Raw genomic sequence first — 13062 nt, forward strand, 5'->3', positions numbered from 1 at the left:
TCTCGTTTTGGGGGTGCTGCTTCCATCACCCTTCCCCCGCCAATGTGATACCTCTTACTTCAGTCCTTACTCAGGAACATCTTCAAAACCCCATGATATGGCCAGCTGAGCTAAAACAGAATTGATGTTAGCCACAGTACTGTCATATAAAGGTTTATGTAGCCTAAGGGCTTGTCGCTGCCTGGTGTGGCATTCCATTCTGTAGAGGGCAATGGTCCACAGCAACACCAGCTATTATGTACATTTCAATGTGCATGACACACAATTGTGAGAAACCTGCTGTCAAAGTGATCCTAAGTTCACGTATATGGCACCATCGAGTTGACTACACTAAAAAAGGGACAAATTAAATTTGGTGTAAATTCACCAACGTCAGTAGAGTTATGCTAGAAGCTTAAACTGGTCTTTTGCATGTATGTTTTATGTTAATTACTGGAGTCAATCCAAATGATCTAAACAAAATAAAACATTCCCTCTGTTTTATTTATCTGCATGTCACTTTGGTCTTTTTGGCACGTGCATGTCTGTTGCCGTCTGACTTTCACTTCCTTTTGACGTCTTATTGCTCAGGCAGGCGTGCAATTAATCCCATTACAAACTAATGGATTTACATGGGGATTACATTAAACTGGTTTGGTGAAGCAATAGCTGTGAAACAATGCACTTCTTCCGGGCAAAATGTTCTGTAACCTGCCATTTCCATGCCCCTCTCCTGTGAATACAAATAATTTACTAACTAAAGTAGAAGCATCCTCAGCTCTTGGCCACTCCACTGGAACAATCCCAAAAAGAGTAGTGGAAATCAGGGTGGTTTTGAAGTTTATTAATCAATCGAATTTGGTTATGCATTACTTTAGACAAGCAAGTCTCTCTTTTTTTTTTTAAATATGCAAAGCACAGAAGGGTTATTTAAATGTTTCATGAAGAGAGCTTGTGTTAGAATGTAATCTACGTCCAGACAGACTTCCTACAAGCTTAATCTGATGTAGTGCATGGAGCAGTTGTGGGATCAGGAAACAAACAAAATTATTTCCACTCCTGTTCTAAATCTACTACTGGTTAGTGACCCAGTTTTCAAGAGGAGAGGTTTTCTGATTACCTGAGAGGCGCTCATATCTGTATGAAAAGAATTTAATCTTTCATGCACAAGTACAACACTGCAAACAAATGCTACTGGTGTGAAAGCTGTGCTTTTGCTCTCTCAGCTTGCATGAACGACGATTAGTAGAGAGCTGATTTTTATATGATTTCCAGATAAGAATATTCAAAAGCCGTAGCGGCTATGTGTACATGTGATTCAAACACGAATCGTGTGGGTCCTGTCACGAATACAGCAAGAAAGCGGTGTATTTCATGAGTAGTACCAGTGAAGAGACACGCAATGCTCAGTGGATAAAAGGCTTGTAGTCCCAGCTGGGAAAATAGTTCCATTATCTCCCAGCTGCATAGACATTCCATACAGCTTGGTTCTGCCTGGATGAACAGTGTGGCTTGCTGAGAGCTTGAAACAGTTCTGCAGAAAATTGTAAAGATCCTGAGAGATTTCACTGTTAAGATCTGTAAGTACAAAATTGTGGTGTCTACTGCAATGTGAATAATGCTGGGGAAGGTGCATTTTCTCTTTCTTTTGGTGATTTTCATTAGCATAAGAGGTAGAAAATGTAGAAAACAACAAATCACTGCTTTATTTATGCTGTGTTTCAATGAATTACTGATCCTCAAAATGTATTTATTCTTTGCTAAGGAAAAATATATATTGAATTTGTATTCAGGTGAGGTTAGGATGAAACATAATAGAAGACTGTGCTGCTATAAAGATACCAGCGGGGTATATTTTTGAATGTTTCACTAGCTCTGTGTTGCAGTAAAACTAATGGGCAACACAGAGAATGACAGTGCTAATTTTGGCACTTTCAAAGGACTTGATACTGCATATTAAAAGGTGGGGAAGGTAACATGAGATTCATCTCATTTTCTAAAAGCTGAAGGTTCAAAAGCAATAAACATTCGTCTTCAGACGATTTAAGTGAGTCTTTAGATGAAAGTTTCCCCCTTTGTTTATTTAAAAGGGGGGAACAAAACAAACAAACAAAACAAAAAATCCAAACAAATGAGGTGGTAACATATCCTGAGCTTGATGTTTTCATCCAAAGATTTATGAATGAGTTGCAATTTGGATTCTGTCCGTTATGTACATGGTATGTTGCAGCTTTCAAGGAACTGCAATACTTTATTAAAAGTTTTGGAAGTTTGTGGGTCCAGAAACAAACAATAGGAACTGTATGATGATCATTCAGTTTTGCTTTATGTCATGGTATACTTCCATTGTGCTTTTTGGAGAACTGCAGACATTTGTTGCATCTTTAAAGGGACTCTTCTTACATTACTGATATAATGAGCCTCCAAAATAGGAATTTCTTACAGCATTCATAGAATAATTACACTTGTAAAACAACAGAACTGTTTAGATAATAGTCTATTCATCCCTTTGTACTTTTTTGCAGTATTTATAGGTGCATACTATAAGGTGAATGCAGAATAGTTACTTCTTCTAAATCACCTTTATTTTTTTTTCTGAAGGCAGAAATCAAACAACTTGCTTCCTCTTCAAATATCTTGAAAATCCTGTAAGTCTTATGTGGGAAAAGAAAATCAAACCTTACAATGCTTGCAATTCTGAGCACCACAGCAAAACAAATAATATATCTTCACCAGCAAGCCTTTGCCTTGGGGCTTCAGGGGTGTTGAGTCAGTGGTTTGTGTTTCTTGTGTCTCTGTTTCAAAGGTGTGGTCACACAAAAAGTCCCCAATTCTTATCTAGGTGATGCTGGTGACTACTATATATCAGACTGTGCAAAAAAGAATAATAAAATGCTCCCATATCTATAACAATCTTCTTAAAATGCTAGTGAGATACTGGTCTTTGGGGGTTTTATTTTTAGTAACTAGCACTGTCTTTCAACTCGAGAGTAAATCTATAAATAATGCAAAACAACTTTGGCACTTTAAATCCAACTGGAGATATGCTTTTCTTCTTTTGTTTCCAGCTTTGCAACCATAATTAAGGAGGCTAGCCATGAATTATGGGATTTCCGAAAACCAGTTTCTTGCAGTTTAGGCAAATTTTGTATTGATCACTGTAGTCAGCACCACCACCACCAACCGTATCTTAGTGCTAAATTGTTGTCTTGTTTTGGTTTTATGTTATGTCTAATTGAGAGGGCAGAGGTTGTAGGAAATGTAGTCCTGCCTCTGTGTGCTGGAGTTGTTACTTGCAGTGTTCCAACAAATCCATTGATTTCTATAAGCGAGTATTACAATATTTTCCACTCCCAAAAGAAGAATGTAACAAGGGCCTGGCATCAGAAAGGGGGCAGAGTGCAGATTGTGTGTTTTTTTTGTGTGTCTGTGAAGCAGTACCATATCTTTTGTTTTGTATTTTAACAGAAATTATTCATTAAAATAATGTGTATCTATCTATACACCAATGTTGCTAAATTTCTTTCTAAGATTTTGCAGTAACTCTGTATTTACTTCATGTTACTACAAAACAACCCAATTTTGTGTTCTATTATTTAAATTATGGATTGAGTTTATAAAAGATACTCATCACAGATGCTCTCCCAATTGCCCTCACAATGCTGACAGATGAATGCAGTTTACCCTTCTAATGAAAAGAACACTCAAGAGAATTAAAATTAGGATTTCCCTAGCTCTGAGTCAGGGCTCCAAATGCTTTCCTTTCTTTCCCAACTCAATGGGTGCAGACAGACCCTTCTTGGTGATATGTTCCTTTGTGGCATGCCATTGAGAGATGAATTTCAAGTAAACTCTCGTAAAGTGGATGAATTCAAAAAAGATTGATTCAAAAGTTCCCCCTTTTGCTATCAAGGTTGTAGTCCAAGAGGATTATATAGAGACATATGGCCAAAGTTCTAGCCCAGTTTTCACTGGGCCTTCCATTGCTGGTTGTAGGCCTAAATAATTCCAGGTACAATTTTGTATTTATATTTATTATCCTTTGGTCATCAAAGTATCTGATTTGTGTGTATCATCAGTTATGTAGCTGTCCAGTTTTCAGAGTAGCAGCCGTGTTAGTCTGTATTAGCAAAAAGAAAAGGAGGACTTGTGGCACCTTAGAGACTAACAAATTTATGTGAGCATAAGCTTTCGTGAGCTACAGCTCACTTCTGTAGCTCACGAAAGCTTATGCTCAAATAAATTTGTTAGTCTCTAAGGTGCCACAAGTCCTCCTTTTCTTCTTGTAGCTGTCCAGGTGACTTTTGTGTTTTCAAAATGGCAGACCAGCATTTGATAATCTCTGTGACTTATTCACATTATCTAAACTCTTAATATAAAAATGGGATGTACAGAAAAAGCATGTTTTCCAAAAACAATGTGGGACTGCTTCACACTGTAAAAATCAAAACCCTACCAAAACACTGCACACACGGTTCTCCCCCTGGGTTGAGCTTGAGAGGGAGGACAAGCCACATGTGACAGGTGTTCGTGAAGTTGCTAAATGTACTATTGGAAGGTGCTCAGATACTGTGGGGATGTGAGTGGTATAAGCACCTGAATAGAATAGAATAGAATAGAATAGAATAGAATAGAATAGAATAGAATGCTGGCAAGACACTTTTTTAGAAAAGGGAGCAGTGAAACTTAGACATGCAAGAAGCGGATTCAGAATCTGTCCCTTGAGGTGTTGGGAGAGAATATGGTGCCCATTTTCTTTGTTTTATACCTTCATGCTCCAACTCCATCATCTCATTTACGACATTTTAGCACACTGGATTCCTGCCCTGTGGATTAGATACAGTTAAGTAGATTAAAAAGCAGTTTCTCTGCTTTTTCTCCTGAGGACTAAAGGTGTTTTCACCCATTAGTTCAGGGACTATAAAATTAATTGCCCCACAATAGTCACGTGATAATTAAAGACTCAACACCTCACTTCATTTTTAGTATTTTGCCTTACAAAACTGCTTCTTTGATGCCATTGCAGCAGATAATGATTTCCCAAGATCCCTTTATCTTCTAGTCTCAAATGTCTGTTTCTCTCTCATAAGAATGAAAAGGGCAAAACTGTGGGTTACCAGCAAAAAAAATAAACGTATCTCCCCTGCTTTTCTGTTCATATACTCATGGTCTGCATTCTCTTGAATGTTGCAACTTCAGTGCGGACAGAAGACAGATGACCTCTTTTCAGTACTGCTAGCACCAGCTGTGTGCCATTTAATCAGGGTTATTTCTCACTGCTAAAATCTGTGGCTTGTTTTCTTTTGCCCCAGTTGCATGGGTGCTGCAAATCTCCTGTTGTCTACTTGGGATCTGGCAAACTGGTTGTCCTCTTTTTAGGGCAAGTTTACAACATGGCTCTGTCTACATTTCCCGCTGATGCTAACCCCAGTTCAGCTCCTTTGGCATTAGCAGTGCTGGAATCTCTACTGTTTATGGCTGACACCAATGTTTTTAATACCCTGCCGTGTGGTGGGTTACTTGGCACAGTATTAAAATTGCCGGTGATCCATCCATGCTGGGGCCCACAAAATTACTAACGCTGGTGGAGCTATGAAAGCAACAGCGGGTGGGAAAATTCCTAGTGTAGGCCTATGACTCTTGAGTTCTCCTTTATGTATATGCAGTAGTTCCATTCGTTCTCACCCTGTGCAAAGATATGCATGGTGTGCAATCAGGTTGCATGCATTCTGGCATCACCTTCTGCACCCTTTAGGTTTTAGACGTGGTGTAACCTCTTACCTGTGGCCAGGAATATAGTATCACCCAATTCCCATGTCTGATTTTTGTCACATACGCAGCAATGTATGTTTCATCGACTTTAGCAAGGTATGTGCACTTCCATTCTTTTTTAGGGATGGCACAGAAGCAAGGCTTTACTATTAATATGGCAGTGATCGACATGTGCTAGGTGCTGTACATATAGGAAGCGGTAGTCGCTGGCCAGAAGAGTTTAGTCCAACCAAACAAAGACAGAGAATGGGGGAGGGGGCAGAGCTGGGTGTGGTGGTGTGCTTGGAGGGTATAGAGACATATAGTATAGAGACATAAATAACATATTCATGCAGAGGAATCAGGGTGACCATAGAGACATGGCTTGTTAATTGCTCATTGCTGTTCTGGAGCAGGTTTTGGTAGAGCCTGACTCCTGTCCCCTGCTGTCCTAGCATGCCCTCACTGCCCCTCTACAGATCTCAGCTCTGGCTGAAGATTCTTCCAGTGGAGTCTTGGTGCAGGGTGGAGAGGCCCTGGTCTGTAGAATGTCACATTGTGGAGAACAGAAGTTCTGGGAGCAGTACCCCACTCTAACACACTGCTTTTCCTACTCTTGCCACACAGCAACTGTGCTACTGTGGGCTTTCAGGGGAGATTGTATTTGCTGCGTTTTTCTGCCGATCCATCTAAAACCGTCCTTTGTGACTGCCCCTGTCAAAGAGCAGGTGCTTAGTGCCAGCCATATGAATAAGTATAAGCAGACATCCAAACATGCACGTGAATCAGTGGTGGCAGGACTCCATGCCAGGAACACCCAACAACTGACTGTCGTGAACTAAGATAGCTTTGATGATGTGCACATGCCTTCTCTAGCTCTGAGAGGAATTCACTGTCAAAAATTTAAAGCGGTCACATAAGATGGGTTCCTAGCCTACTGGAATCATGCAGAATACTGGGCAGGGCTTGGGCATTCGAAGGAATTAACCTGTCCTGTTTCATTCCCCATCAGAAACTCCAATGCATTGGGTAGTCTAAGTGTCCTTTGTCTGTCAAAGCTTTGAGCCAGATTGTAGCTGGTCCCTGAATGGGTGTGCTGAGGAGGGCACAAACATTTTTAAATCTCACACAAAGGGGCCACCCATGGTTACATCCATTCTCTCAAGTACAGGGACAGTTCCCTGCTAGCACACCTGAGGCGCTAGCTGCCTCAAAGACAGCAGGGAGAAAGCTGAGCCATGGCTCTTTGTCACACACAGCGTAAATAACTGGCTTATTGTGGAAGGTCCCCCTTGCCAGATCCCCCTCAATGGTGGTGTAGCAGGCAGGTAGTTCTGGGAGGCAGTGTGCAATGCCTCTTGGAACTCACACAGGTGCATTGGCCTAATGGGCACAATCTGGCATGTTTTGGGAATAGCTTTTCAGGTTGTTAAAGTGTGTACTGTGGTCTCTGTGGAGGGTTTTTTGTTTGTTTTGTTGATACAAGTGGAAGGCATGCATGGTACATACTGCAAATGGAGTGATCGGGGGAGAGAGAGAGAGTAATATGGTTCTAGCCTCTAAAGACGAGACCAAATGAAGGAAGATGGTCAGAAACACAGTCCGTGTTATTAAAATTCTTGGCAGCATCCACTGTAAAGTTCTTGTTAAGAGAGATGGAAAATGGCAAAAAGATGAAAGAAACAGTATTATGTCCTTTTCCTCTACACAACTTTAATAGTAGAGGGAAGCCACACAGACACAATTGGGTTCCAAATAACCAAGTTTATTAACTATACACAAACATGCAAGAGCTGGTGTTCTGACAGGGTTCTGATGGCTACACCAATAGAAGATAGGAAGAAGACCGAGTACAACGTTTCCAAACTATTTAAAGGGACACCATCCACTTCCTATATAGTACATACTCCTCGCCCTACAGTATATAAGAGCATACAAAAATTACAAATATATTACTATCAATAATATACAACATGCTACAAATTAAGTCTGAGAGGTGGTTTATGACTTCTCTCTAGGTAATGTTTCAAAGACATCCCAACAGTATCTGGAACAGTGTCTGTACTTTCTGGTGTAGCTGTATCTGTGACATCTTCCTCCTCAACCGTGTCACTTGTAGTAGAAACAGGGATGTGAAGCTCACTGGTACTATTACAAGTCATTGTCTGCGTCTGTATTGTAGGTTCAGTATTTTCAACAGGCATCACTGGTGTACTTAGGTGCCAACTCCATGGGTCCTCTGGGGCTGGAGCACCCACGGGGAAAAATTAGTGGGTGCGCTGCACCCACCAGCAGCCAAGCTCCCCGCCCCGCCTCACCTCACCTCCGCCTCCTCCCCTGAGCGCGCCACATCTCCGCTCCTCCGCCTACCTCCCAGCGCTTGCCACCGCCAAACAGCTGTAGCAAGCTCCGGGAGGGACGGGGGAGGAGTGGGAACGTGGCGCGCTCAGGGGAGGAGGTGGGGCCGGGGCGGGGATTTGGGGAAGGACTCGAATAGGGCCAGGGAGAGGGCAGAGTTGGGGTGGGGACTTTAGGGAAGGGGTTGGAATGGGGGTGGGAGGAGCGGGGCAGGGGTGGAGTCAGGGCGGGGCCAGGGGCAGAGTGGGGTCGAGCACCCACAAGCCAGTAGAAGTCAGAACCTATGTTGGTGTAAAGCCTCTTGCTGAATGAGTGCCTACAAACTGGTTTACATGTCTTCTCCATGACATGTTTGGTGCTATTTCTGGCTTGATTCAAATGTGGGCCATAAAATAACAGCCCAAAGGTGAGTAAATATTAAACTTGTTTAAAGGCTCATATCTCTTAATTACTTCTCAAAGAATAACTGCTGATGTACGACCTGGGTTAGGACTGAAGACATATCAAGCCAGTAGCTAGTTTAAAAAGATGTGTGCTGTACACAATTACATACAGAGAGCAAGGCAAGAGATTCTAGAATGTCTTCCAAAGATGTAAGCTATTTGGGAGGAGCGTACTATATTCAGTTAGAAAAATTAATATTTCTAATGTCTCATTACCCAGTACCAGATAGGGCTGCATAGGGTAACAATGAGAAAATATTGTCTAAACAGACAAGATAGACAAGGTGGGGGAACAGTTAGAACGCACAAGTAGAGTGAATAATGTGACAGTGGCAAACGTCTTGTTAATCCACAATTATTTTATTTTATTGTGTTTTGTTTTTTGGGCGGTGGGTTTACTTAGTTAGGATTAAGCTAAATGGAAAGAAAAGAAAAGGGAGGTGGAGTGCTGGGGAGGAGAGAGTAGAAGGGACATGTGTGGAGTGAAGTTTAGTTTGAAGAGACTGTGAGACGGTTGGATCAAACATCCAATCAGTGCATGGCAGAAAAAGTCAGAGAACTTTCTACAGTTTTGACTGGAATGTCCAGGGGTCCCTATTTTGGCTGCTTCTGCCTCTACAAGCTCAAGTCTCTGGCTGGCTGTTAGGGTAACCAGACAGCAAGTGTGAAAAATCGGGACAGAGGGTAGGGGGTAATAGGCACCTATGTAAGACAAAGCCCCAAATATCGGCACTGTCCCTAACAAATCAGGATGTCTGGTCACGCTACTGACTGTTTTCTGCAGTTTTGCCACAACACCACATGGTAATGAGAAGAGGAGGTACCCTCTGGGTCTTAGTCCCCTGGAGTATGTGTGGAAAGTCTACCCTGCACAGTTCTGGGTTCAGGAGAGTGCTGTCCGGAGGGGAGGTCCCAGCAGGTCGCCATCAATCATACCCCTTCCCTTCAGTGCAGCCACCCCTGCTTTCACTGCTTCTTGTCCTATCAGCTGTAGTCTCTGGCATTCTACAGTGTACAATAGATTTACAGAGAACAGAGGGATATTAAACTAATCAGCAAAGTTAATTCTTATGCTATCTCTGGTCAAGTAATCCCTAAAAGGGCTGTTTGGCAGTCATATGCAGTCGTTTGAGTATAGCAGAGCAATCAGTGCATTTGTAGAAAAGTACTTAAGCAACAGAAAACATCACCCTGATAATAAAGGGAGATGCTGTCAATTGTGTTTGATAGTCTTAAGAGCCACAAAAACACAATGCAAGAGAAAAGACCCACACACAAGTTGCTCGAAAGTTTATTTTTAAGCAAGTGTCTTCAGTGCCACCTAGAATCCAATTCCAAACAAGAAGAATGCTTGGACTATAATATGGATGAGGAACTAAATGTACATAAACTAGATGAGGAAGAGCTGAAAAGCCCACAGACGCAGCTGGGAACAAGGAGAAACAACTAGCACTATGTGACCTAACTGTTCTCAGCAGACCATCAACTCGTGCTCCCAGGACCTGAGAGTCCCAGAGGCCACAGAACTGCTGTCCTCCACAGTGACATTGCAAAGACTATTAATTCAATGCACCAAACTAAAATCACAGTTAGAAGGAAAAGCCCACATTTACAAGATGACAAAGCGAAAATACAAAAAGCTCATGGAGATGTTAATTACTGGATGAATTTCCAAAATGTCCTACAAAAAAAATTACTTAATAAATCATTTCAAAGTAATAAAAAAAGAATATTTTTCAAAATTAAGAAGAGTTTGCATACATCAAATAAGTATAAACTGGAGTCATTTGAGGTAATGACTGAGGTCTAAGTACTGTCGGTGACCTCAGAACTGATCAAGATGCTAAAAGAAATTTAAATAGAAGTGAAACAAATAAAAACATTGACAGACTCAGGATCCTCATTAGATACAGGCCTCCTGGAACAGGATACCAAATCCCTTTATAAGACCTGATGAGTCGAACTCAGGCCTGTCTGGCTGCTGACATCGCTATAATGTCACCCAGTAGCAGTGGTACCACACTTCCACATGGCCCCAGGACCTGCTGAAGACAAAGACCATGGGAAGTCCTGTCTCAAGGGGTCTGACAGATAGCAGCCTCATGGCTCCTGATTGGATCCCTACTCTGTATAACCCAAGTTTGATTCCCGGAAGTGTCCAGGCAACAGAGTGGAACTTCTGTAATTGCCACGATCATTTGTGCTCCCTACTCCTGAACTCCTGGTTTTGACCTTGGGCTTGGACTCCTAACCCAGACCCTGACATCTGACTCAAACTTGGACCTTTGGTATTGACCTTGGCCTGGAACCTGACTATGAACTGGTCCCCAGCCTGAGGTTTGACCCTGCTCTGACCCTAGGTCCTGACTGCCCTCGTTGGGATCATGACACCATGGCTCATTCTCAGAAGAGTAGGTTAAAAAATGGGAATTTTTTTCATGAGAATTTACACACACACACACACACACACACACTACTCCTTTTTCATGAGAATTTTTTGTCAAAAAATTATTTTTAAAATGAAAATTCAGCTCTAATGGTCAGGAGAGAAACTCCTCTAAAATAAGTTCATCGCCACTTACAGCCTTAGTAGCCTTTCCCACCTAGTCCTTCAAAAGACATCTTTTCTTTATATGTATTTGTTTATTTAAAACCAGATTCTGCCCAGCCCATAAAGTGTGTGTGTGTGTGTGTGTAAAGGTATAGGGTGTCAAGTACCCCATTCCCTGTTCCTCATAAGGTCAAGCAGAATTATTGCATGTGTTCTTAGGGATTCATCCATTTTGTTCACTCTTACGCCTCAAGAATCACAGAGAGCCACAAAAAGGTGGGGAGAGACAAGGTGATTTCTTCTTTCCTCCCCCTACTCTATGTCCAGTCCTCATGCACAGGGAAATGAGCTTCACCTCACAATAGGGTATAGTAATCTGGATGCAGAGGCTGTGCACTTGGGAATTCTCCTCCATGTGTTTGTTAAGTGTGTGAAGAGTCCCACTGAAGTCCTTAAAGCTAGGCGCATGCTTAAGTGTTTACTTGGGCTGGGGCTCCAAATACTCAGCAGTGCATCTTGGAAGCCAGAGCCATTATATATCCCGGGCACTCCAGCTCAAGCATTTCCACTGACCTCAGCTGAGAGACATGGTCTCTCACAAAGACAGGTCCCAAGCCACTTATGGCTCTATAAATCAAACCCAAAATCTCAACACCGCCTGAAAACCAACAGGGAGATCAAGCAGATTCCAGAGCACTGGTGTGCTGGCTGAGGTGCTCTGCTGAACAAATGGAGCACCAGCTTCACTTTCTGAGTTGATTTACAGAGTAGACGCCTGCAGGGCATGCTCCAGTAGTTTAACCTGGAAATGCCCAAGGAGGAGAGTGCCCAAGAGAAAAAGATGTAACTTCATAATAAGACATCTTGATGACTCTTGCTACAGGATTGCGTCACAGCAATGTAACAGAGTCAGTAAACATTGGCTCCCGCCATACGATAGGGTTATAAACCTTCTATTTATCTGATACATATCAGGCAACCAGTCCAGAAAATGAAAAAAAAATAGTCTATTACCAGCACTCCTGTGAGTTGTGCCTTTAGTACATGGCATCAGAAGTAATTGAAATCTTTGGCAAATATGAAGCCAGCTGAATCTCTCACCCTGAAAGGGAACCAGGGAAAGAACTAGCACTTCTAAATTTTCCTTGGCAGCAAGTGGTATTGAAGAGAAATCAGAAAGGGTAAGGTGCTCCTCACTGCTGCATATGGCAGGCCCAGAGGCATTGCAAATCTGCAGGGCAATCCCGTGGGACAGGAAGGGGACTGCGCTCTGCTAGACAAAGTCATTCCTATTTTCCAGAGGACTGTGACACATGCGACAATGTCAGTGGGGAAAGGCACATTGTTGAATAAATCGCATGAAATCAACAGAACTACTTCTGAAAATTGGCGTAATCCCTGAAGAGCAAGGTTACATCCCTTCCACGTTTTTTTAAGCATGAACTCTTCTAACTCTGGATATATAGAAAACAAGGATGTTGAACAGGTAATGCTAACAGAAATTTTGGGGAGAGAGATAAAACTTCATGATTCAATTAGGAATTAGGGGCAGGGTCTTTACTGGGGGCAGATTATTTTTCATCTGCCTGCTGTGGAGAGTTTTGCACCTTCCTTTGGAACTGGCCACTGTTAGTGGACAAAAAGAAAAGGAGTACTTGTGGCACCTTAGAGACTAACAAATTTAGTGAAGTGAGCGACAGCTCACTTCATCGGATGCATGCTGTAGCTCACGAAAGCTTATGGTCAAATAAATTTGTTAGTCTCTAAGGTGCCACAAGTACTCCTTGTCTTTTTGTGGATACAGACTAACACAGCTGCTACTCTGAAACCTGTTAGTGGACAGTCAGACCTAATGGTCAAAGGAGTCAGACCTAGGATTTAGAAGAGGCATCAGTAGCCAGGAATAGGAACCAACAGTCAGAACTGGGTTACCAGGAGTGAGGCAAGGTATTGTCAGGGCTGGGTCCAAGACAGGGGCAG

General features: G+C 42.2%; 1 protein-coding gene across 3 annotated transcripts in view; it reads left to right on the top strand.

Annotated features, from left to right (window-relative positions):
- Positions 1-1071: 1071 nt before the first annotated feature.
- Positions 1072-13062, top strand: part of CNTN6 (contactin 6) — a 218315-nt gene continuing 206324 nt past the window's right edge. For 2 of the 3 annotated variants that reach the window (XM_074957524.1, XM_074957523.1), the window contains exon 1: positions 1072-1559. The gene's annotated coding sequence lies outside the window, so the exon portion shown is untranslated. The remainder of the gene's footprint in view (positions 1560-13062) is intronic. The other variant, XM_074957522.1, reaches the window with a different exon arrangement.

The sequence above is a fragment of the Natator depressus genome, chromosome 7 (assembly GCF_965152275.1).
Source record: "Natator depressus isolate rNatDep1 chromosome 7, rNatDep2.hap1, whole genome shotgun sequence".
In the NCBI taxonomy this organism is placed as follows: domain Eukaryota; kingdom Metazoa; phylum Chordata; order Testudines; family Cheloniidae; genus Natator; species Natator depressus.